This window comes from Camelus dromedarius, chromosome 35, assembly GCF_036321535.1.
Source record: "Camelus dromedarius isolate mCamDro1 chromosome 35, mCamDro1.pat, whole genome shotgun sequence".
Taxonomy (NCBI): domain Eukaryota; kingdom Metazoa; phylum Chordata; class Mammalia; order Artiodactyla; family Camelidae; genus Camelus; species Camelus dromedarius.
The window spans coordinates 6996084-7022467 of NC_087470.1; the positions used below are offsets into that span (position 1 = coordinate 6996084).

General features: G+C 44.9%; 1 long non-coding RNA gene across 2 annotated transcripts in view; it reads right to left on the bottom strand.

Annotated features, from left to right (window-relative positions):
• Positions 1 to 26384, bottom strand: part of LOC135319954 (uncharacterized) — a 38556-nt gene that overhangs the window by 9706 nt on the left and 2466 nt on the right. The window contains exons 2-4 of one of the 2 annotated variants that reach the window (XR_010379040.1): positions 19506 to 19658; positions 18649 to 18756; positions 825 to 1393 (exon numbers count right to left, since the gene is read on the bottom strand). This is a non-coding gene — a long non-coding RNA (uncharacterized LOC135319954). Of the gene's footprint in view, positions 1 to 748; positions 1394 to 18648; positions 18757 to 19505; positions 19659 to 26384 lie in introns of both variants that reach the window. The other variant, XR_010379039.1, reaches the window with a different exon arrangement.

The window sequence follows — 26384 nt, forward strand, 5'->3', positions numbered from 1 at the left end:
TGTTTGCAAAACAAACAACAAGCAAACAAACAATCAAACAAATAAACACAAAAAGTGTACGGTTGGCTGACATCCATCCAAAGGAAACATGATAATTCAAAATAAATTACTCAAAGTGATGTCACGGATGATTCAGCCTGCATTGACCCAGTATCGAGGCTTGCATGTAATCAACACACATGTATTCAGAACACAGACGTGTGCATTAATATTCATAAATATTGATTCAAAAGAGCATATCGTGACCTAACCCAAATGCCGATTTTGAATAAGATGGAGTCATATTCCGTGATATAGGTTTACAAGTCTTCCAACAGGATCAATGAATGGCATATTCAACCCTACGTAGAGAATAAATGGCATACACCTATAACAAAGACAAGTAGCTCTGCAAAACTGTACTAAGAGCAAAAGAGACAGACAGGAAAGTGCACATTGGGATTGGTTTCACTTCTAGGAATTTCAGCCCCCATGAAACAAATGGATCCATGTTCTGAGAGAGTGTGTATTTCAGCAGAAAAGCAACAGACGGATATGCATTGTGGGTGAATGGATATTACACAAACAAAAGATTCTTATAGTGGGTCTTTGTGTAATGTTAACAGTTAGAAAGTTTAAAGACGTGTGAAACCATAAACTTAACATGGACAGAATTCCCTCCGTTTGTACTGTGTATACAGATCTGTACAAAAGGATAGAGGGAAGAAAAAACTGATCATGGGACGCTAATGGAGAGAATCACATTTACCTTTGGAACCTCTCGTCTGATGCAGCCCCTCCCCCAACACTGACAAGATGCAGCAACCATTGGGGATGGCAGTTACCGGTTGGATTCCAGGTGGAATCTTGGTGTGTTCTGCCAGGATTGTTGTGGCTGGTGGATCCAAGGTAACTGGGCAGAATTCTGTGGGTGGATCAGTGTCATGGAGGCGGTACCGCCCTCTATGGAGCTTGGCTTAAGTCTCTTTTTCTGGAATCTGTGTAAGTTCGAGATACTCGTGCTGCGCAATGGCCTGAGTTCACGGGTCAGTTTCCAGAATCTGAAAGGGCAGATAGTGGAAGATCTGCCTGTCATCAGCTTACAGGTGAGGCTCCGAGGTACTTTCAGACTTGCCCTGTCCTTTAGAATTTGACTTTATAGGAGACATGAAGGAAGTTGGCAGAAAAGCTGGCTGCACAAATTGAGGTGAGATGCGAACACATTGATGAGAGTTGTTCTGCTACAATGGAGAATACTGGCATGGAGACTTCTGTTGAGAATACCAGGCTCAAAAGACATTCATGAGACATATTGAACCTCGCTGATACTGGCAGAAACATATGGAGTGTCAACGTACACTTTAGGAAGGTACTCAATTCTCTGCTCCAAGAACGGGTCCAAGATTACTGACGTCTAAAAGAGAAGAGATGGCAGAGATGATAAAAGCGCTCATGTTCTTGGAAGAGGTCGTGAGAATCCACACGTCCCAAGGGGCATTTATAAACCACTCAGACGACCAAGCACGAAGCACAGGTAAGCCTTTTCCCAGGGTTGGCCCTTGGTACCAAGCACTTGCTCTTCCCTCCCCTCCCCTCATGTATCCATTTCAAAGAATCAGCACTTGAGTTGCAATGAAGCCAGTAGGAGCTGAGCAAGCCCCTCCTTGTATCAGAGTTCCTCCTCCTTCACATTCTGTGCACAACAGTGAACTCCTCCATTGTCAACTACTCTCGACTAAAACAGATTGGTATTGAATTCTTCGCTCACACCTTGAAATGATGATCTTCCCCTAGATTCAGCAAATGCTGGGCTTATGTCTACTTTGGTGTGAAGGGAGTTTTGTAAGTGAGTGAATTTTTTGCCTGAATTTGGATATTTATTTATCCTCATTTTTTCAAAACAGTATTTGTAACTATTATAATTCAGTTATTGAAATGAAGTGTAATTGTTGGGATAGATATGTAGTGACACTTCTTTTGTGGACCGTCTTTTCCCTTTTGTCAAGTCCCAGGAGCAGGATATAATGTGATTGCTGTATTTTTTGGGTTAAATTGCTTTTCTCAACATAATTAGTCGATTAAACATTCTCATCTTTGATAGAAGAGCACATGATTGTCAATAGCCTAGCAAAGCTGCGGCAGTGTTCTCATATCTATAATATCTCTAAGTGCTATTGAAACCAAGCCTATGTAAAAATACATTGTTTGGGTTTCTTTGTGGTTTCCTAAATAATAATTTTTCCCCTTGAATCGCCAACATTGACCAGTATGTGTCATTATTAGGAAAGGGCACCACATGCACAATGGAAACCTAGGGTTGTGGTTGTTAATGGTTCTAAGAATTATTTCATTGTTTCTGTTAGTGCTGGAGGCACCAAGAAAAAACTGTTGACCTGCCTCCTTCATGACTTTTGGCTGCTAATTTATATTTTCTGTGCATTTTTCTTATTTGGATATTTCAAGCTGGTACCTAAATTTGGCAACTCTGTCTTATAGTTAGATATAGTATGTTTCTAAAACTGTATTTATTTCGATACATTTCCCATGTATGTAATTTAATTCTGTTTATTATTTGAAAGTCTGCAATGAGGTATGAACACATTGTCAGACCTGGAGTTTTCGGACACATCCTCCCACAACTGATATACAGAAAAATAGCTAAACAAGAATCAAGTGTCTGTGAGTTATGACTAAATTGTGTTAATTTATCCATGCCAAACTGGCAGAGAACCAGTGCAAACTTCGCTCACTCTCTCCCATGTATACAGCAAGATAAACATACACTCTCCCAGCCCTTGGCTCAGGAACCCTGCTGAAAAATGCCCAAACATCTCTTACTTCAAAAGTCAGAAAATTCTCACATAACCTGGAAAGAGTAGAAGGCAAATTAGAGAATGGAAATCAGTGCAGGACCTGACCTTTGGTGAGGGAGCAGTAAATGGGAAACTGTGTTTTACTGGAATGCACACTCTAAAGTGGACAGGTCATTTGAGATGGAAGACAATGTGCTGAGGGTTAAAAGAGTGCATAGTGGATGTTTGGTTGACATATCTGAAAGCAATAATCACAAAATTTCTCTGCAATTCATTCCCAGACCAATACTCCACCTGTTAATTTTGAGCTAGGAGTGCCTGTGGAATCTGTGTGTTAGGGCTGTGTCTGATGTCACAAATTTATTCCCAGGGGTTTGCAGATTGTTTTGGGCTGTGGTTGGTACTATCTAGAGAACAGATCTGCCTGGGTCCTCTCTTAATATTAAATCTGCTGGCATATGTGTTGTGGATTAGCTTAGTAACCCAGGGCCTTAGTCACAGTCTTTCCACATCCACGGTATAATTGCTCATTTTCTCCATAAAGGAGAAATGGGTCTCATTCAGAGCCATCTTCATCTAGTTTCTAGAATCCAGGGAAATTTATTGTTGAAATCAGATTCTATAGCCCAAGGATCTGCAACTTTCATAGGCAGGATTGAAATTTCTTATTGTCCAAAGCAGAGGTTTTTGAAATGCCCCATGCTTGCCTTTGAGTTCCAATGCCTTATTGCAAGAGTTCTTGGAGCAGAGATCTGCTGAACAATATGTGAATTTGAAGCCTTTCCATCAGACTTGACTACCACATGCTAATGCAACAATAGTTGTGGTGCTGACCCAGTACTACACTAAGGACCCAACTGTGGCACTGCACGCTTCAACAGGTTCTAATGTGTGACATCATTAGATTTGTTTCCACTTTTGTTTTTGTTTGCAGAGAACCTGAGGGAACCCATTATAAAATTTTGACTTTTCCGTGGCAATAGTAAGGACGAATGCACTTTCATGAGAGTGTATTGGAACCATTCCCTATCCACATATCCAGCCGGCAGCCCAGAAACCATTTGGAAGCCTGTATTCCAGCAAAAATTACTAGTCCCAGCACTGTCAGAGCTATGATAAGCATTTAACCAAAATGACACTCTGCTAACTTTACTAGAATAGGTTGTATTCACCACAACAAAAACCACACTAGCAATCATAGATATAACAGGCAACAGACACAGAAGGAATGCATGGCATCATTACATACCAAAAACAATCCTCACAGCATTAATACTAAATGTGCACAGAAATGATTTCACTTACAAAAGCTGTTCAAGTCTATAATAGATAACTGATAATCCTTAACCCATAGCAATAGAGAGATATAATAAAATTAAAAGAACCATTCCAAATTTTCAAAAGACAGGAGTCTCCTGAAAGAACATGCAATGTATTAGACCACCAAAATTTACTAGAACATGACTTGAAAAGGGAGGACATAAAAACACTGAAGGAAATCTTGAGTCTATGAATACAAATGCAGGCTAGTATAAATGGAAAGAGAAACACTTTAGATGAGCCAAATAGAATCAGAAAACTCAACGGTGAGAATAGCTAAGCTAAAGACAGTCCAAATCGGACTAGATAATGCAGAGGAACAAATAAGTGACTTCGAAAGCAGGATAACCACAATCACTCAGTCAGAACACGACATAGAAAAGCAAGTGAAAACCAATGCAAGCAATGCAACTGAAACCTGGGATAAGAGAAAACATACCAGTCTATGACTCATAGGGAACCCACATGGAAAAGAAGAAAGGCAAATGGTTTGAAAAGATATTTGAAGAAATCAGACTGAAATTTTCTTAAACCAAAGATAGAACCAACTATCTCAACACAGGAAGCACAGAGGGTCCAAGCATAATGAACCCCAGTAGGCCTACAACAATATATATTCTAATTTAAATGGCCAAAGTTGATAATAAAGAAATGATTCTAAATGCACCAAAATAGAAACAAGTGCATTGCAAGAGAACTTTCTAATGTCTTCAGCTGATTTCTTAATAGATAGATTGGTAATTTTTTCTTCCCTCTTTCATTTTGTGTTGATCTCTATTCCAAGAACTGATGAAAGGCAGATTCCTTCAGTCTAAACAAGATGAGTTGGCAGAGATTCTATAAGTGTTCAAGTTCTTGGAAGAGGTCATCATAATCAACACATCTCAAGGGGCTTTTTCAGACAATACAAGAGACCATGCACCAAGCCCTGTTTATACTTTTACCAGGAGTGGGCCAATGTATTAAGACTTGCTGTTCCTTCACACTAAACCAGCCATGCAGGTATACCTTCAGTCTGCTACTGCAGTTGAATTGGAGCCAGGTCCAATTTTACCAACACTGTAGGGAGAACCTGAGCCTGCTACTGCAGGAGACACAGCACTGTGTCCCATTTCACCAATCTTTCAAGGAGGCCCTGAGCCTACTCCTGCAGGAGACTCAGAGCCAAATCACATTCCACCAGCTGTGTAGGAAGAACCCCAAGCCTTCACTTGCAATGGACCCAGGAATGTGTCCAATTCCACTAGCCTTGTAGGGAGACCTTGAGCCTATTCCTGCAGGAGAACCAGATCTCTGTCATATTCCACAATCCCTCCAGGAAGATGCAGGGCCTCCTCCTGCAGGAGACTCAGGAATGGGTCCAATTTCACCAGTCCTGCAGGGAGACTCTGAGCCAATTCCTGCAGGAGACCCAGGACTGGGTCCCATTCCATCAACTCTGCACTAAGACCTTGAAGTGGGTCCAATTCCACTAGCCTTGCTGGGTGACCCACAAGCCTGATCCTGCAGGAAAATTAGAGATATGTCATATTCCAGAAGCCCTGCAGGAAGACTGAAAACCTGCTCCTGCAGGAGACCCAGGAATAGGTCCAAATCCACCAGCCTTGCTGGGAGAGCACAAACCTGATCCTGCAGGTGATACAGAGCGAGGTACAATTCCAACAGCCCTGCAGGGATATCCTGAGGCCACTTCAGCAGGAAACACATGACTGGGTCACATTCCAATATCCCAGAAGGGAGACTGTAAGCCTGCTACTCCAGGAAACCCAGGACTTCGTCGCATTCCACCAAACCTGCAGTCAAACACGGAGAGTGCATCTGCAGAAAACAGAGTGGGTCACATAACACCAGCCCTGTAGTGAGACTACAAACCTGCTCCTGGGGGAGACCAAGCCCTTCAAAGAGAACATGAGCCAGCTCCTGCAGAAGAACAAGAGTTGTGTGACATTCTACCAGCTCTGCAGGTAATCCCTAGGCTTGCTCCTGCAGGAGACAGACATCCCAGTCCAATTCCATCAGCCTTTCCAGGGAGAATCCCAGCTTCCTCTTGTAGGAGAGCCAGAACTAGATCTCATTCCACCAACCCTGCACGGAAACACTGAGCTTGCTCCTGCAGGATACCCACAGCCAAGTCATATTCCACAAACCCTGCAGGGAGACACTGAGTCTGCAATTGCAAGAGACTGAGGACTGGGATGAATTCCACCAGCTCTGCAGGGAATCCCTCACCTGCTCCCATAGGAGACTAAGAGCCATCAGTTCTGGTGAGGTCCCTAAGCCTGCATCTGCAAAAAATACTACAGAGTGGAGTCACAATCCACCAGCCCTGCAAAGAGAACAGAACCTGCTGCTGCAGGAGACACAGGACTAGGTCCCATTCCACCAACCTTGCAGGGATACCCTGAGCCTTGGACCAAGGAATGGGACAAATTCTGCTAACCTTCTAGGGAGACCATGAGCCTCTCCTGCAAGAGAACCAGAGATGGGTCATATTACAGTATTCTTCCAGGAAGACCCAAGGCCTGTTCCTGCAGGAAATGCAAGAACAGGCCCAATTCCTCCAGCCTGAAGGTAGTGTCCAAATCTGTTCTGGCAGGTGACCCAGAGATGGGTCACATTCCACCAGCCCTGCAGGGAGACTCTGAGCCTACTTCTACAGGAGACCCAGGAATGGGTCCCATTAAACCAACCCTGAAGGGAGACACAGAACCTACACTTGCAGGAACCACAGAGCCAGGTCACATTCCATCAGCCCTGTAGTGACCCCTGAGCTGGGTCCAATTACACTATCCTTGCAAGGAGACCCTGTGCCTACTTCTGAAGCAGAACCAGTGATGGGGTCATGTTCCAACAGCCCTGCAGGAAGACCTGGAGCCTGCTTCTGCAGAAGACCCAGGACAGGGTCTGATTCCACCATCCCAGCAGGGAGAAAACTAGCCTGCTCCTGCAAGTGACCAAGGTCTGAGTCATATTCCACTAGCCCTGTAGGAAGAACATAAGACTGCTTTTACAGGAAACTCAGAGCCATGTGCCATTCCAGCAACACTGCAAGGAGACTCTGAACCTGCCCCTGCAGGAAACAGAAACCTAGTCACATTCCACAAGCCCTGCAGGGATACCTGAGCCTTCACATGCAGGAGACCCAGGCCTGGGACCAATTCTACCAGCCCTGTGGAAAGACCCTGAATCAGCTCTGGCAGGAGACTAAGAGCCATGTCACATTCCACCAGCCCTACAGGTAATTTATCAGCCTGCTCCTGCAGAAGAACCAGAGCCAGGTCACATTCCATGAGCAATGCAGGGAAATTTAGAACCTACACCTTCAAAAGATTCAAGATTTGGACCAATTCCAATGGCACTGCACGGAGACCATGAGCCGTGTCCAATTCCACTAGCCCTGCAGGAAGGCCCCGAGCCTACTCCTACAGGAGAACCTGAGTTTGGTCATATTGCAACAGCTCTAGAATGACCCAGAGCCTGCTCCTCCAGGAGACCCAGGACTATGTCCCATCCACCAGCCCTGCAGGGAAACCCTGAGACTGTTCCTTCAGGAGAACCACAACTGGGTCACATTTCACCAGCAATGCAGGGAGACTTAGAGCCTGCACCTTCAAGACACCCAAGAATTGGACCAATTCCAACAGCACTGCAGGGAGACCATTAGCCAGGTCCAATTCCACTAGCCCTGCCTAGAGACCCCGAGCATGCTCCTGTAGGAGACCCAGCACTGGGTCTCATTCCACAAGGCTTGCAGGGAGAAACTCTGCCTGTTTCTGCAGGAGACCAACAGCTGAGTCACATTTCACCAGCCCTGAAAGAAGACCCCAATCCTGCACCTGCAAGGGACCTAGGACTGGAACAAAATTGACTAGCCCTGTAGAGGGACCCTGAGCCTGCTTCTGCAAGAGAATCAGAGATGGGTCATATTCCAACAACCCAGCAGGGACAGTCTGAGCCTGCTCCTGCAGGTGATACAGAGTAGGGTGAAATTGCAAAACCTTGCAGGGACACCATGAATCTGCTGCTGCAGGAGAAAAAGGATGGGGTCTCATTCCACAAGCCTTACAAGGAGACCCTGAGCCTGGTATTGCATGAGATCCTGAGCTGGATCCTGCAGGAGACACAGGACTGGGTCCCATTCTACCAACCCTGCAGGGGAACCCGAACCTGCACCTGCAAAAAACACAGAACCGTGTCACATCCCACCAGCTCTGCAGGGAGACTGTAAGACTAGCCCTACAGGAGACCTAGAGCCAGGTTACATTACCAGTCCTGCAGGGAGACCCTGAGCCTGATCTTGTAGCTCCTCCTGCACCTACACACACACTTCTATGAGACCCAGAGCCAATTCAGGCATCACCACCACTACGGGCTGAGATGCCTCTGCAAACACCAACACTGTCATCTAATTCTCAGAATCAACCCACTCCCAGACCCGAACTTTACTTCCCTTCTCCTGGAATCATTTTTGTTTTTTTTTTTTTCTGTAATTTCCTTGTTTTCTTTCATGTCATTTAGAGTATCACCTATTTTTATGTTTTAAGTTTACAATAATAAAATTTAGATGTTTTTCAATTTTAAATTGTGCAATTCAGGAGTATTAAGTGCATTCACAATGCTGTGTAACCATCATCACTGTCTAGTTTCAGACTGTTTCTTTCCTCATAATAAAACCCTGTATCCAAAGCACACATTCTCTTTTCTCCCTCCCCTAGCCCCTGACAAGCCCTAATCCTCTTTCTCTCTGTGTGTCTTTCCCTACCCTGGATGTTCCCTATCAATGAAATCATACAAAAGGTGGCTGTTTGTGTCCGCTCTCATATTTTAACAAGGGACTGGTGTTTTTTTTTTTTAACTTGAAGTAGTATTTTGGTTATTCGAAAGGGAAACCCAGGTGGATTAAACATGAGATGTACAAAATGAAAATTTTTAGTAACTATGTGCATAATCTCGAGATAGGCACTGCTATTCTATGTGTGATACCAGAGCCAGAAGGGAGATGCTTAGCTCTTCCTGTGGCAAAACATAACCTAAAAAATAAAAAATAATAATATTCAAAAGCCATGAAAGTCAAACCACAACCTGGAAAAATCATTTTTCATAACCTAAAGTCAGAGAAAGGTTTCACATCCCTGTGGTCCAAAAACTTCTTGAAACACTGTGTTCTAAACAGAAACAGAACAAACACATGCAATTCCAACAAGAGGAAATGCAGGTGGCCAGTGTATATTAGAGGTGCTTGACCTCTCAAGTGAGGATGCACACAGATGTACACACTTTGGAGACAGCATTGGTCACCATCACACTGGCAGGACTTTAGCCTGGTGACAACCAGCTCTAGTGACAACATGAGGAGGGAGAGGCCACAGTAGATCCCCTGGAGGGAAGAGTGAGCAGACACTCCCCTCTGGGAGAACAGTATGCAGGATAAATTACAGTTCCACAAGTTCACCCCTTTCCGAGTAGTGCTGATGCTTATTGTTGATCATACTAAAATTCTTGCACAATTTTTCAAAGATGTCTTTTCAAGGATGTTCATCACAGTTCTGGTTTAACTAGTAGGAGATTGGAAGCAACACTAATGTTCATGGAGAGGGGGTGGGATTCATCAGTTCTGGTTCACATGGAGGAATGATTGTTGTGCAGCTGGAAAAATGACTGCTAGGTCTTTACCTGATGTCAAGGAAGCCCTCAGTTTGGATGCTTGTTAATCCATCATCTACATCCCAGATGCCATCTATGACCACATATGTGTCAAATCATCATAGATGTAAATGAATCTTGTGGTGTGTGAGAGACAGAGGCAGAGAGAATAAGAGAGATAGAGACTGAGAGATGTTCACCAAGCCATTCATGACGGTCACTCCTGGGGGTGGGATTTGCAAATCTCTGCACTTTTCCTTTAGGCAACATTTCAAGTGTTCATAATGTATCTATATTGCTTTACTAATTCTAAGGTATTTAAAGCATATGTTACTTGAGATTCATTCATATTGAATCCACAGCATAAAGTTTATTATTTTTATTTTAAAGTATTTGTTACAAGTACAATCAGCATTTATGAGGGTAAAATGATAAATTCTAAAGAATTAAGAATCAGATAAAGAACAAAACCTTTTGGTGACTCAGACACAGGCCAGCTAGTTCGCAGCAAATGGCAGGGTGGGACAGGTTTCTCTAGAAGGTTGTGTATGTTCTGAATCAGCATCCAATAGAGGCAAGGAAAAATTACAAGACATGTACGCTGGAAACTACAACAGCTTGTTGAGAGTAATTAAGAAAGACCTAGCCCTATTTTAAAATTTGAAGGAGTCAAAGTGACAGAGTAGACAGACACACAGCTTGACCTCTCCCACAAATACACAAAGAATTACATCTACAAAAACATTGAATTGCACAGAAACCTCCTGAACTCTGGCACAGTGTCTCTCATTTTGAAATACAGGAAGATTCTCACAAGATATGGTAAGGAATAAAAAGAAGAAAGACAAATTCAGTGCAGGACTGATCCTGCAGGGAAAAAGTAGCATGGGAAGAAAGGCACCCTCACACTGGGACACAACCTCTCTAGCTGGGAGATCAGCTAGGAAAGAAGCAGAGCTTCCAAGGTTTGGAGGACACAGTGGCAACTGCATGGCAGGCAGAACTGGGGAATACTGACACAGAGGGTCCCTGTGATGACCAGCCCTAGACATGAACTAGCAGGGATGAGCCAGGACTGGCTACTGGATTCAGTGAAGAGCCCAGGCAGAGGGCTGGGTCACACTGCAGAGAGGCAGCATCAGGAAACTAGAGGGCAGTGTGAGCTCTGGCTGTGTGTGTGTGTGTGTGTGTGGAACAGAACAGACTGAAACTCTCATAAAAAAGCACCAATGTTGGTATAATGGGGGAGGAATGATGCATGGCTGTGCCAAAGTCACTTTCTCCACTTGGCTCCATTGTTGGTGTGTTCTCATGAGAAGAGAAATGGGGCTTGGTCATAGCCAACACTGCTGCACAAAGGCAGAGCTGAATGTTGAATCTATATCCTGTGCCATTGCAACTTCACAGGCGGGACTGAGATTTGTTTACAGCCCCAGGCAGAGAGGGTGGATTTGCTCTCTCTGGTCACTTTGTGGATCCACACCTCTGGGACTTACAGGCAGTGAGTGCAGTTCTGACTCAAGAAGGGTGGCCAGTGAGGGTATTTACAACAGGGTGGTGTATGGTTCCATATGTGGATGCAGGATTGGGGTTTGAGCTGAACCTGTAGTGGACCACAAATTCATGTGTGTGACTACACACTTGCTAAGGCAGGTCCAAGTGACTGACACTGCTGGATCTGCACTGATGTTTCCTGGGGCTCAGAACCTGAGGGGCACCAGAGTAGGTGGCTGACATTCCCATAGCTAAAGCAGGGATAAAGCCAACATCAACAAATAGTACTTTGTAAGTCTGCATAACAAGTGACAGACAACACCACAGAGGGAACTCCCCAGTGGAAATCTCCTGCCTATTTTTCTTCACAACTGAAGTGCTCCCACCCTGCCTACTACACACCACAGCTCAGAAACGGGTCTAGAAGAAATACATAGAGCCAGAGAAATATGAGTAAATGAAGAAGCCGAGGAACCACTTTCAATTAAAAGAACAAGAGAAATCCCCTGAAAGAACAAACAGTAAAATAGATTGATAGTCTACTAGACTTCAAAAAGGGAATGATCAACACACTGAAAGAACTAAAAGAGACTATCAATAGAGACAGAAAATTTTGAAAAGAAAATTTAAACTATAAAGAAGAGCTAGTTAAAAATAGAAAATTCAACTACAGGCAATCAAAAACAGACTAGATAATGCAGAGGAATGAATAAATGACTTAGGAGACAAGATAAAAGAAATAACCCAATACAGCAGACATAAAAGCCAATAAAAACCAATTAAAGCAAGATAATATAAAGTGCGCCAGCCTATGCATAATAGTGGGTCCCAGAAGGAGAAGAAAGAGAAAAGGGGATTGAAAATATAGTTAAAGAAATCATGACTGAAAACTTTCCAAACCTTAAGAAGGAAAGAATTATCCAAGTACAGGAGGCACAGATGGTCCCAAACAAGAAGAAACCAAACAGACCTACACCAAGATATATTATAATTAAAATGGTTAAAGTTAAAGATAAAGAAAATATTCTAAAGGCAGTGAGAGAAAAACAAAATGTTAGTTACAAGGGAGCCCCATAAGCATTCAGCAGATTTCTCTACATAAAAACTTCTGGCCAGAAGGGAGTGGCAATATATATTCAAAGTCCTGAATGAGAAAAGGCTGCAAACTAGGATATTCTATCTAGAAAGACTCTCCTTTAGAACAGAAAGAGAGAGAAAGAATTTCACAGACAAGCAAAACTAAAAGAATTCAGCAGTACTAAATTTATGCTAAAAAAAAATTGAAAGTTCTAATCTAAATAAAACATAAACAGGAAACTATAGAAATTAGGAAACCATAATTGGAAATGCAATAAATACAGTGAATTGCAAGGGAAAACATGAAGATATAAATAAGTCAGTAAGTCAATAAAGAAAGCAAGAAAGAAAGAGAGAATAGCAAAATCATAAAAGGTGAAAGAGGAGAGCAAGAGAATATAGATTTTGTTCCCTTTTTTTTTTTTCTTCTTTCTTTTTGTCTTCTTTCTTTTTAGGATGCACTTGAGCCTACATGACTATCAACTAAAACCAAACAGATGAAGTAAGGGGTTACCATACTTGAAAGACAAGATAACCATAAATCAGAAATATATAAAGAGTCATAAAACCCAAAAAGAAACCAAGCTTATAGAAAAGAAATTTATCATATGACAAAAATGAAAAAAAAATTAAAAGAAAGAAACAAATAAGAAATACCAAATCAACTGGAAAACAAATTTCAAAATGGCAATAAAACCACATCTATAAAATAACTACTATAAATGTCAATGGACTAAGTGTTCCAATCAAAAGAAAAAGTGAAGGAGGAGGAAAGATGGTGGAGTAAAAAAGATGCTCAGAGCTCACCCTCTCCCACAAATTCACCAAGAGTGACATCCACAGACACACCCACCACCCAGAACACCTGCTGAACTTTGACAGAATATTGCCTTCTTCAAAAGATAAAATTTTCCACAAATCTGGTAGGAGAAAAGAAGAAAAAGGAAAATAGTTCAGGACCATTCCAATGAGGAGGGAGCTGCAAAGGAGTAATAGCATTAATACACTGGGTCTACCCAACTCCAATGGCGAGTTCAGCAAAATGGAGAGGGAACATCTGTGGCTCGGATCTGTACAGAATAGCCTTTGACTGACAGAACTAAGTTAATTGGGCACAAAGAGTCCCAATGATCCCCAGCCCTAGACGTGAACCAGCAGAGGTGGGATGGGACAGGCTGTCTGAGTCGAGCAGAGGATTCGGGCTGACTGTACAGAGGAAACCTTGGGGGACTGCAATGTTCTGTGTGCCATGGCTGGGAGAGTATACAGATTAGAACAGCCTGGGTCCCCCATAAAATCCAAAAAAAAAAAAAAAAAGGCAAAGCAACACTGCTGCTGTGCCCTGGGGGGAAGGGGATCCGTAGCCTTTGTGTCCACAGACCCACAGTGCCATTATTGGAGACTTCTTGGGAGAAGAGAGTCAAGGCTCAGCCATAGCCACCATATTTTCTGGTTCATGGTTCCCAGGTGAAGGAGGGGTCAAAAGCCGAATCCCTACCTAGGGGCTCCACAACCTCATAGGTGGGACTGAGATTTGTTTACAGTCCCAAGCAGAGGGGACCATTACACACCGATGCCTCTCTGAATTTGCTTTTCTAAGACAAATGGACAAGAAGCAGTGTTCTGGAACAGAGCAGGGGTGACGGCTAGTGCAGCTGTTTTCTCTGAGTCCACCTATGAAGCATGGACCTAATGCGGCAGGGGAGCTACCTGCCAACTACCTTGCACAAGTGTGGTGCTGGGACCAGGCATCTGGTGGGGGTGCAGACCACCCACAAACTGATGCTGGGACACAGACCAGGAGCACGACTGGAGGGCCTCTGGAACCAGCAAGTGGAGTTTTCACAGCAGGATATGGGCAGGAGTGTGACAACCACAGGAAAAAACGGAGCTCCTGCTCAATAGCCAGGGCAGACTCAGGCCACCAGAACACCAGCCACACCACCAACAAAGGGAATAACAGGCAAAAGGCATGGAAGGAAGACTTGGCAACCACCCATAATTAAAAACAACCGTATGACAAAATTATTAAGAGTGCATATTCTTGGAGAAAGGCCAAGATAGTGGAGTAGAAGGATACTTGTATTTTATCCTCTCCAATAAATACACCAAGACTGACATTCACAGACACACCCATCCACTCAGAACATCTGCTGAACTTTGATAAAACATTGCCATCTTCAAAAGACGAAATGTGCCACCAATCTGGTAGGAGAAACGGAAAAAAGAAGGAAGAAAATGCAAAATGGCTTGGGGTTGGTCCTTTGAAGAGGGAGCAGCAAAGGAAGGATAGTGCTGGTTGACTGGGTCTCCCCCTTTCCAACGGAGAGGTCAGCAGGATGGACAGGGAACCTCTGAAGCTCAGATGTTTACAGAACCGCCCTTGACTGACAGAATTAAGTTATATGGGCACAAAGTGTGTCAACAACCCCCAAACCTAGAAGTGAATCAGGGATGGGAAGGGACAGGCTGCTGGATCCAGGCAGACTCTGGTTGACTGTACAGAGGTAACCCTGGGGGACTACAGTGTGCTGTGGACAACTGCTTGGATTGTATACAGATCAGAACAGCCTGGGCCCCCCATAAAATAAGAAAAAAAATAAAGCAAAGCAACACTGCTGGCTTGCCTGAGGGAAGGGGAGATTTGTCCTTTGTCTCTGCTGACCCACAGCAACATAACTGGTGATTTCTCAGAAGAAGAGAGATGAGGCTCAGCCACAGCCATCATACCCACCCAGGCAGAGGCAGGGTTGAAACCTAAATATGTACCTGGCAGTTCTGCAGCCTCATAGGTGGGACTGAGACTTGTTTACATCCCCAGACATATAGGAAGGTTCTGTCCTGGTGCGTCTATGAACTCGCACCTCTAAGACAAATGAACAAGGAGCAGAGTTCTGGCAAAGAGCAGGGACTAGGGCTGGTGTGGCCATTTGCCTCAAGCCCACCTACAGAGTGTGGAACAGATGTGGAGTGGGGAGTAGCACTGAACAGGGGAGCAACCAACCCAACTACTGTGCAGGACTGCTGCACCTGGACACGGCATTGGGAAGGGGCACACCCTGCCCCCCTACCATGCAGGAGAGCAGCACCAAGATGCAGCATTGGGAGGAGATGTGACATGTCTACCTACAGGCACTGGGAGCAGCACAGACCAAGGGTGTGACCAGAGGGTCTCTGGAAACAATGAGCTGAGTTCATGAAACAAGGCAGGGGCAGGAGCTGTGACAACCACAAAACAAATAGGAGTCCCCATTCAATAGTCAGGGTAGGCTCTGGTTAACAGGTTAACGGCCACATCCGTAACCAAAGGGATAACAGACAAAAGGCACAGAAGTAAGACTTGGCAACCACACTTATTTAAGAAAGACCTCTTGATAAAATTATTAAGGGCACACAATCTCCACGGGAACATCCTCTCTTCTTTTTCTGTTCCATTTTCTTTTACTTTTTAAATGTTACTTCTTAAATAATTTTTATATTTCTATTTTTAATCCCTTTTAAAATTTTCTTTTAAAATACTAATATTATTATCTTTCAATTTGTCCAATTTCATTTTTATCTTTGTTTTGTTCTTCTGTTATGATTATACTCTGTTCTCAAATATTTTTCTTCCTTTAATGTTTTAAAAATTCATCCCAACTCAATTGTTATCTTGTTTCAATATGTTCTTCTGTTATTGATTATACTGCTTTTAAAACTAATTTCTCTGTGCTTAGTTTTATTTCTGCATCCACTTTATATAAATAAATAAACTCCTAAAGGACGACAGTAGATAACTGATACTCCATAAGCCATAGTGCCAGAGAGATATAAGCAAGATGAAGAAGCAGAGCCACCTCTCTCAATTAAAAGAACAAGATAAATCCCCTGAAAGAACAATAAATGAAATAGACATTGATAGTCTACTAGATGATTTCAAGAAAGGAGTGATCAAAGTACTGGAGAAACTAAAAGAGATTGTCTATAGAGACAGAGAATATGTCAAAAAACGAAATTGAAACTCTAAAGAGGAGCCAGTGAAAATTGGAAAACTCATTTGCTGAGATGAGAGTTGAGCTAAAGGCTGTAAAATGTAGGCTAGATAATTGAGAGGAATGAATATGTGACTTAGAAGACAGGACAACAGAACAGCTGAGAGAAAACAAATAAAAACCAATGAAAGCAATATAAGGGACCTATGGAATAACATAAAGCATGCCAACCTACTCATAATGGGGGTCCCAGAAGGAGAAGAAAGAACAAAGGGGATTGAAAAGGTATTTGAAGAAATCATGACTGAAAACTTCCTAAACCTAAAGAAGGAATCAGATATCCAAGTACAGGAAGCACAGAGCGTCCCAAACAAGGAGGTCCCAAACAGACCCACACCAAGACATATTACAATTAGGATGACCAGGGTTGAGAATAGGAAATGATTCTAAAGGCAGCAAGAGAAAAACAAAGAATGAGATACAAGGGAACCCCCATAAGATTTTCAGCTGATTTCTCTACACAAACAGTACAGGCCAGAAGGGAGGGGCAAGGAATATTCAAAGTCCTGAATGAAAAAATGATGCAGCCTACGATACTTTATCCAGCAAGGCTATCCTTTAGAATAGAAGGAGAGATAAAGAACTTCACAGACAAGCAAAAACTAAAAGAATTTAGCAACACTAAACCTATGCTAAAGGAAATATTGAAAGACCTACTCTAAACAGAAAAGAAGCAGGATGCTACAAAAAGGAGAAAACCATGATTGGAAAGGTGATTGCTACAATGAATTACAACAGAATAAACATGAAATCATAAAAGAGGACATTTAAATCATTAAGGGTGGGGGAGGGGAACAAGAAAATGTACAGGTTTCTCTCTCTCTCTCTCTCTCTCTTTTGTTCTTGGTAGGATGAGTTTGAGCTTATATTACTATCTGTTTAAAACAAACAGATATAGTAATTGGTTAATATATGTACAAAGTAGGGTAACCACAAGCCAAAAAGTTACAATAGAGTCACAAAACTAAGAAGACACCAAGATAATAAAAAGGAAAATTATCAAACCACAAAAAGAAAATGAAAGGAACAAAGAGGAAATACAAAATCAACTGCAAAACAAAATTCAAAATATAATAAACACATATCTATCAATAATTATTACAAATGTCAATGGACTAAATGCTTTAATGAAAGGATATAGAGTGCAGAGTGGATAATAAAGCAAGTATCTACAATACACTGTATACAAGAGACCCACTTTAGGGAGAAGGACACACATAGATTGAAAGTGAGAGGATTGAAAAAGATATTCCACAAAAATGGAAATGACAAGAAAGCAGGAATATCAACAGTGATTTCAAATAAAATAGACTTTAAAACAAAGATTATAAAGAAAGATTAAGAAGGACATTTTATAATGATTAAAGGAGTCATAGATGAAGATATTACACTCATTAACATATATGAACCCAACATAGGAGCACCTAAATACATAACAGATAAAAAGGGAAAATTTGATCGGAATACAGTCATGGTAGAAGACTTTAACTATCCACTAACATCACTGGACATATCTTCCATACATAAAATTAATAAGACAACATAGAAATTAAATGATAAAATAGAACAATTTGTCTTGGTTAATATTTTCAGAACATTATATTTCCCTAAAATAGAATATACATTCTTCCCAAGCGCACGTACCACATTTTCTAGGATTGATCATATACTTTGGCACAAAAGAAGCATTAACAATTTGAAGAAGATAGAAAATATTTGAAGCAACTTTTTCTGAACAGAATACCATAAAACTAGAAATTAACTACAGAAAAATAAAGGAGAAATAAATGACAGCATGGAGATTAAACAACATACTACTTTAAAAAAAAAAGGGTGGATGATGAAATCAAATAAGAAATAAAAAAACACAGTGAGACAAATGATGATGAAAACACAACCACACAGAACCTATGGGATCCAGAAAAGGCAGCGCTTAGAGGGAAGTTTATAGCGAGAGAATCAGGTCTACCTCAAAAAAGAGGAAAAACTGCAATAAACAATCAAAATTACCACCTAAAAGAATTAGAAAAAGAAGAGCAAAAAATAACAAAAGTAAGCAGAAGGAAGGAAATAATAAAGATAAGGGAGGAAATAAATAAAATAGAGATATTAGAAACATTTGAAAAAATCAAGCCAAGAGATGGTTTCTTGAAAGAGTAAACACAATTGACAAAATTATGCTCTATGCTGGAAATTGACACAACAATGCAAACTGACTATAACTCAATAAAATAAAAATTAAAAAATAAATATATTAACAAAAGAAAAAAGAAAAGGTAGTTTCTACTCACCAGACTGGAGGAGGGGACTGCACCCCATGCGGGGTCACACCCCATGGGAAAGCCTGGGGTCAGGATCGGAGGAGCAGGGTGCTGTGGACAGGATCTGTCACAGGGTTTCTGCAGGAGGGGAGGGTGAGGCATGTGAGAAGGCTGAGGACTGGCCATTTGAGTAAGTTCATGGGCTCTGGGGTGGAGGGGCTCCCCCAAGTGTCTGGACTTGACTCTGGGTGAGTTGGGCAGGTGGACAGTGGCTCAGTGTGAGTCCAAGTCCAGTGGAGGGGGTAGTGCGTTAGATCTAGAAGGACTCCTTCTGGGGTGGGAGGGCCCACAAGGGAGGCAGGAGGCCAAGTCCAGGTGACTGAGAACAGGGTGTGTCCTGCATAGGCCTGCAGGGCAGACGAAAGCATCCAGTCTACAGAAGGTGTAAACATGGTCCATACAAGGGCTCAGCTCAGATGTCACCCCCTCAGAGGAGCCTTCCTTGCCTGCACAGTCTACAGGGACAGCCTCCTCCACGCACATCTCCAAAGCAGACACCTGCTCCATCTCCTGCATAGCATTCAGGAACCGGGCCCCTGCTCCACGCCCAGCTATGGTTCCACTGCCCTGAGGAAAAGCCCTCACAGGAGCCATCAAGCCCTGCACGACCTGGGCCCCACCTCTCTGTCTCTTCTGCCACCAATGTCTCCACCTGACCCTCTTCTCCTCCACTCCTGCACTCCCCCAGCCCTGTGTGCTCTCCAGAGCACGTGTCCCTCCTAACATGCTGTGTGTGCTCACTGTGTCTCATCCACTGCATGCCTCCCACCCAGGTCAGTATCCAGTGCACAGTAGGGCTCAGTAAGTAGAGAATGAATGACTCTTACCATCACTGCTGGGAAGACCTTTGTCTGTGGCCTACAGTGATCACACACCCGTCACACATTCGCTGAGGTCCTACTGTGTGTTGGGCGGGTTCCATATACCGGACACAGCAGGGAGTGAAGCAGGCAGGTCTCCATTCTCATGCAGCAGACAGCCTGGTGGGGGACACAGAGAAAATTAAGTATAATATACACAATGTCCGGAGGTGATATGTTCCATGGAGAAAAATAAGGTCAGGGAGGACATTTGAGCAGATTCCTGGAGGTGTTCAAGAAGCAGGCGAAGAGAGATCCTGGCTGAAAGAGCAGCCAGCGCAAAGGCCCTGAGGCCACAGTGGGATGCGCGTGGAGGGTCTTAGTTATCCGTGTGAGTTCTTAGTCCTGCCTTGAGTACGTATGTTGCTTTTATTTGTAAACCTTGATTTCACCTTTAAAGCAAATTAAACTGCATCATCAATCTGCATAATTTAGCCAATTCTGTTTCAGGTGTTGTGGGCACAATGGCGGGCTAGTTACTTGGGTTGGTAAAGAATTACCAGCTTCTGAGAAGGGTCTAGGAAAGTTTAATAGGGACACTGCTATAGGCAACATCAGGCCACACAGGCAAGAGGTGCCTACACGAGGGCCAAGGTTGAGTTTGTGGGGTCTGTTATTGGGGGGGGGTGCTGTTCACACAAGGAGGAGGGGGCTGCATGATCAATTCATGCACAGGTACCTGGTTGGTTGTGAGATCTGTCAGGGGCTTCTCTGAACAACAGGCTTTACCACTTTAATAAGGGCAGGATGTGAGGCCTCTCTTCCTGGGGCAATGAGTTTTCATAGGGTAAACACACAGCAAGAGAAGATGTTTTATAGCTTGTGGAAATGCAGGTGTGCAAAGGGTCCTGCAGTGGGGAGTGGGAGGTAAGGTGCCACTGGGCTCTAGGCACACAGAGAGCCCAGGGGTGAGGGTGTATGACTCTAAAGAGTGCCACCTGGCTTCACACCAGGGACTTTATGTGAAAACAGGAGAATCTAGGTTGTCAGCACGTGTCTACTCAGTGACCTCCCTAAGCCTAGCTCTGTCAGGCACCAGGTGGCTGTGAAATGAACATGAAGGTCCCCACCCTGAGGACCCCAATGAATGAACATCTTGACATCCTCAAGCCCCTTCCCCTGCACCACCACCCCACCTCATCTGGGTCTCAGGCTCTAACCCTGATATCAGTGGCACCTTTGTTCCCAATATCCAGCTCCTCTGGACGTCTCTGTGATGAGCTGTTCCATGTCAGTGAGCCCCAAACTGAGCTCTGCCTTTACCCCATGAATGCTTCCTCCCTGTGAAGCCCCTTGTGAAGGAGCCACCACTAGCAGGATCCTTCAGCCCTGAGTCTCTGCCTTCCCCACCCCTCTGATTTCCCCCAGCCCATGATCCCCTCTGGAGGTCCCTATTATCCTCTCCCTCCCACTTCAGTCTTGGGCTGCACACCAAATCCCTCTTCACAATCTCCCACAAGACAGGTCCAGGTCCACTAGGGGACACTGAGGTGACACAGGTGGGTGTTGCTGGGAATGAAGAGCAGGATCCTGGAGCAGAGGAGAGGCAAGGGCTCCCAATCCACCAGAACACAGGCTAAAGTGGGGGCAAGACACCCATAAAGGGTGAGGCAGGCATCACACTGCAGCCCCGCCCTCTGCTCCCCCAGGGTGCCCTGTGTTTCCTGCTTTGGCCTGGGGGACTTCCCCCCTCACTCTCTGTTAGAGGGGTGCCCATTCATTCATTCACACCCTCATTCACCATGTACATGGGTCCTGCTCAGTGCCAGGCCTCAGCTGGATGACAGCTCATCCTTGGGGACACAGCTCAGATCTCACCTCCTCCATGAAGCACTTCTGGATTCCCACCCCTCCTGAAGTTCCTCTGGCCTCAGTTGGGACCACTAGGGCTGAGACCACACTCTGATTACCTCCCAAGTCTGTGATCTCTGTGAAAGCACTGGGCCCAATGTGGAAAGAGACTCAGAAAAACGGGGCCAAAAGGGGCTAAGAAAAATGTTATTAGTTCTCTATTACAGAGAAGGGCACTGAGCAGAGAGAGGGCAGTGTCCAACCAAAGCTACAGAGGAGGGTCTCAGTGAGCCCTCCCTTGGCCCTGTTACTAGTTCTCTGTTACAGATGAGGACACTGAACCACAGAGAGGGAGCAGAGCCCTGCTATAGCCTTGGCCCCACGGCCTGTGTCCTTTATTACTAGCTCAATGCTGCCAGCAGGGGTGTGGGCCTGGAATGGAGGTTGAAAGCAGCCTGACCCCCAGGACCCCTTCATACACAAAGTCAGTCTCAGGAAACACCCCTCAAGACCTACTCTACACCCCTGGGATTGGGACCTGATTGCTGTTCCTGGAAGCTGCCTGGGCTTCCCTGTGAATTGGCCCAGGAGATGCTTGGGACAGACACAGGGCCCCTGAGGCTCCCTGTCCCCAGATGAGCAGCTCTGGTCCCCTTGACTGTCCCTGGCAGAGGCCTGATGACATAAGGTGTTGGCCGGGTAGCCAGCTGTGGAGATGAGGAAATGGGAGCAACATGCATGTATATGCAGAGGTTCAGGTATTCACTCAACAATCATTGATTCAGGCCTTGCAGTGTGGCTGGCCTGGGCCCAGGCCTGGGTGTCCAGTAGTGAATACAGTCAACACCTTGAGCCTTCTGGGAAAGCAGTGCTCGGAGAAACGGGCCCTCAGAGCCCCCATCCTGCTCCCCATGAACAATCACACTGAGATGAGGCTGCAGCCATGGGTCCCAGTGGAGGGTGAAGGGAGGAAGGAAACCCAGAGTGGGCACTGACCATGAGCCTGGACACTGGAACCAGATGGCCTGGGCTCTGTAATCTGGAGTGGTCACCTCCCCTGTTCTCTCTGTGCCTCAGTTACTTCTGCAGAAATGGGTGATAACGCCTGTCCCTGCCCCACAGATTTTCATGAGGAGTCAGTGGTCTCTTATGCATGTAGGACAGTGCCTGGCTATGGGTCAGGATACTGCTCACCTCAAAATAGTCTGTCCCACTTTAAAGATGAGAAAGCCAAGGCTAAGGGGGTTATGAGACCAGCCTGGGCTAGCCCCCTTCTCATGCTCTGCTGTCCAGGTCTCCTGCTTTTACATCATCCCTCTGCCCCCATATCCACCCAGCAAAGTAGGTGCTGAGAATCTGAGCAAATCAGAGTATGAATGGAGGCACACCCTCTCCCCAACTTGGGCTCTTGGGGCGGTGGGCAGGATGGGGATATCGGGCTCCCCCAGACTGTCCAGGAGGCCCAGCATGTCCGTCACCTCATTTCCACTCAACACGGAGTAGGTGTGTGTCCAAGGGCCAGAGGGCGATGGAGTAACCCAGGGTGGGTGGATGCTAGGTAGGTGTGGGAGGCACAGAGTGGCCCCTGGAAGACAGTGTCCAGGCAGCCAAGGTGTGGGGAATGAGGGTGCCCAGAAGGGGCAGAGGACAGAGTCCAGCCTGGACACCACCCCCTGCTGGACCCTGATCTGGGGTGAGAATTGGGACAAGCCAGGGCCCCGCTAGGGCTCCTCATCCAGCAAAGAGGTGAGGAAAACTTAAGGAGACAATGGAGGCTGACCCCACCATGCTCCCTGTGTGAGGATGCTGCTTCCAGGATCCTGGAGGTTCCTTAGACCCTTGTGAAGTGGCTGCTGTTTCCAGCCCCATGTGGGCAGAAGAACTGAGGCAGGGAGGATAGAGTGACTCAGGACAGAGCTAGGATTCATCCAATAGTGTGTGCTGGGCCTCTCACTGAGAGCAGCCTCTGGGCATCATGGACTCAGGAAGTGTCTTGTCCTCCCTCTTAAGGCTCCTGGCATGTTAGGCAGGAAAGGTCCCAGTGCCCATACCTGGGCCTCTCTGGGTGATGCTGACATGTGGGATCATGATGGTCCTGGGAAAGGAGAGAGAATGTAGGCTGGGCGTCAGGTCTGCATCAGACCCTAATGATGCCCCTAATGTTGTGTGACCTGGAAACTCCCTGACCTCTCTGTGCCTGGCTTTCCAGCTCTGACTCAGAGGACTGCTGTGCTTGGCACACAGTAGGACCTCAATCAGAGGAAAAAGCCAGCCCTTCCCCAGGAACCTCTCCTCTTACATGCCCAAAGCTAAGCCCATGTGCCACACATCACCAGAGCTGATACTTGACAAACAGGGCAAGTGAAATCCAGCAACCCCTCCCTCCTGCCTGAGGCCCTTCCCTCCTCAGTGACAGTGGCTCAGAGCAGGTCTCTGCATCCCAGAAGCCTGAACTGAGCCTTGTGACCTGGAGGAGTCCCTGTTCCACACAACTTTTTTTCCAGGTGCTTCCAACAAGACACAAGAACACCTGGTCAGTCTCTTAGCTGCAAGGTCCTCCCTTTGCAAATTCCCCCATCACATCCGGGCTAGAAGATGTGAGTTCCAGGGCACATGACCATCCAAATGATGACTTCAGGGAAACATCCCTGCCCACACTGCACTCTTCAGAGCCCACCTTCTAAAAGAAGGGGTAGTGACCCACGGTTGTGCACAGTTTTATCACAACACCGCCCTCACCCACCCACCATTGGAAACATGTGAGAAGCAGAGATTCCCAAGTGCCTGGACCCCTGTCATCCAGAAAGCAGAGGTTAGGGTAACAGACAGAAGGGGAGAAAGTACTTTCATACTATGTATCTGATAAGGGGTTAACACCCAAAACATATAAATATCTCTTACAATTCAACATCAAAAAAACAAGCAATCTGATTTAAAAAGTGGGCAGAGGAACTGAATAGACATTTTTCCAAAGAAGGCACACAGATGTCTAACAGGTACATGAAAAGGTGCTCAACATCACTCACCATCAGGGAAATGCAAATCAAAACCACAATGAGATATCCCCTCACACCTGTCAGGGTGGGTGTCATCAAAATACAAGAGATAACAAGTGATGGTCGTGGTGTGAAGAAAAGGGAAACTTCTGCAATGTTGGTGGGAATGTAAATTGGTGCCATCACTCTGGAAAAGAGTAAGAAGACTCCCCCAAAATTTAAAATTAGAACTTCCATATGATCCAGCAAATCCACTGCTGGGAATATATCCAAAGGAAATGAAATCACTATGTCAATGAGACAACTGCACCCTCACGTTCACTGTATCATTATTTACAATAACCAAGATATGTAAACAACCTAAGTGTCCATCAACAGATGAATGGATACAGAAAACGTGACGCATATATATGTATATATAATGGAATCTTATTCAGACATTAAAAAAATGAAATCCTGCCATTTGTGACAACTTGGATGGACCTTCAGGGTATTATGCTAAGTGAAATAAATAAGACAGAGAAAGACAAATACCTATGATCTCATTTATATGTGGAATCTATAAAATAAACCGAAACCCATAGAAACAGAGATCAGGTTGGTGGTTGCCAGAGGTGAGTCAGGGGGTGATTGAAATACGGGAAGATAATCAAAATGTACAAACTTCCAGTTAGAAGATAAACAAGTCCTGGGGACATAATGTACTGCAAGGTGACTGTAGTTAACAACACTGCACTGTGCATTTGATAGTTGTTAAGAGAGTACCTCTTAAAATTTCTGATCACAAGGAAAATAGTGTGTGACTATGGGTGATGACAGACGTCAAGTAAACTTAATGCAGTGATCATTTCACAATATGCACATGTAACAAGCCATTATGCTGCACACTTAAAGCCAACAAAGTTATGTGACAATTGTATCTCAGGAATACTTATCCCAGGAAGCGGGGGTGCGAGCCTGGACTACCTACTGCAGGAGCTGCCTTTGCCCCCCAACAGCAGAGGGTGGTAGTTGTGACAGGGACTGTAGGTCCCTCAAAGCCTAGAATGTTTACTGTCTGGACCTTCACAGGGAGAGTGTGCAGACCCTGCCCTGGAAGACGGTGGTCATGTCAGCAACAATGGCCTGCCTGTGTGCAGGCTCAGACCAGACAGCTCCTGTGCTCTGCTGTCACCGCATTTACTTCCCTCCACACCCTCAGAGGGAGAGGCTTCAATGTTCCGATTTTACACATGAGAAAACTGAGGCTCATTTGCTTTGAATTATTGACCAAGTGGTGGGGGAAGCTTTGAACTCCAGTGTTCTGATTTCAAAGCCACATCTCAGTCCTGATTTTTACAAGGTGGAGGTCCAGGCACTGGGGACCCTCCACCTTCCTCACTTGTAGTCTTACTCCAGGGCTGCCATCCCCGAGGCGTCTGGGTGAACACATTTAATCCGCTTACTCTGCACCAGCTGAGCCCTTGGCTGCCAGTCTGTTGTCGCTGCCTGACACCAGCTGAGTTTTACAAGTGAACCATCAACCCCTGCCAGCCCACCTTCCCTGCCATGTGGGGCAGACCCCTCCTAGCCTGGTCATTCTAAACCCTTAGCTCACACATTTGCACAACTGCATCGAAAGGGCCCTACTCCCTGTGTGGAGGTATCGACAAGGGGAAGGGAGGGGAGTTTTGGGTGGCCCCTTACTCTGAAGGTGACACATGACAGGGACATGTTCATGTCCATAATGGCACTCAATTTGAAGCTAAGAACATGGTCACAGCGAGAGGTAAAAGCTGAGAGGCTACAAGGCTGCTGAGAAAGGGGCTTGACTATTGAACTGTAAATGTCTAATTTAATTTAAAAATTAGCCTCCTGGGTGATAAGAATTTGCCCCTAAGGCCAGAATTGGCCACCTGACCCCTGGGAACCCCTCAATTCCAGAATGTAATCATCTGAGCATGGAGGGGGCTTAAATTGGGGTGCTGTCCTCTCAGTCATGGTGCACCTGCCCACATGTGCACCCATGAACTGCAGTTCTCACACATCAAGGCACCTCTCATGCCCTGCCAAGGAGGTC